Source organism: Choristoneura fumiferana, chromosome 14 (genome assembly GCF_025370935.1).
Source record: "Choristoneura fumiferana chromosome 14, NRCan_CFum_1, whole genome shotgun sequence".
Lineage (NCBI taxonomy): Eukaryota > Metazoa > Arthropoda > Insecta > Lepidoptera > Tortricidae > Choristoneura > Choristoneura fumiferana.
This window is the reverse complement of record NC_133485.1, coordinates 13,627,638-13,628,276: the sequence shown is the minus strand read 5'-3', so window position 1 is coordinate 13,628,276 and position 639 is coordinate 13,627,638.

Sequence of the window (639 nt, the reverse complement as noted above, 5' to 3'; positions counted from 1 at the left end):
TAAAAGTAAGGTCCAAAAGGGCATCCTTATAGTTTCGCCATGTCCGTCCGCAAATTTAATAAATTCTATTCGACGACGTTATTATTATTATTGCAATACAGTCCATTGTTTCGCCTCCATAGGCAGCAACATTAATATACTTTATTATTACACTTTCGTACTCATGAAAAAAACAATACGCTCGTAGCCCTTCGATCGATTTCTAAAATGTTCTCAATATCTCGTAGCACGCGCTACGGAGGCTACGGCGCGTAGCATGTTCTACGCTAATGTCGTAGGCCTCGATCCGCTAAGTGTGTTGCACCTTGCTCCATTTTACATGCTTTTGTTTTTATGTGCGGGTCACATCTTTCAACTTAAATTTGACCCACTTCCAATGATTTGACTAGACTAGACGACTAGACAAGTAGCTATTTGGCATATGTAAACATGGTGACATTCAATAATCTGGTGGTCCAGCCAGGTCCGTGTCCGCAAGAGGGAACTCCTCAACGGGTCAATGGGCATAGACTTGAAATTTGGTAAGGATATGTAGTTTTGATAACAATGTAAGTACAGTCAACAAAAAGTAAAGTCATCAAAAAATTGTTTATTAAAAATGTTTTTTTAACAAAACTTATTTTACATCTGTTCTACGAG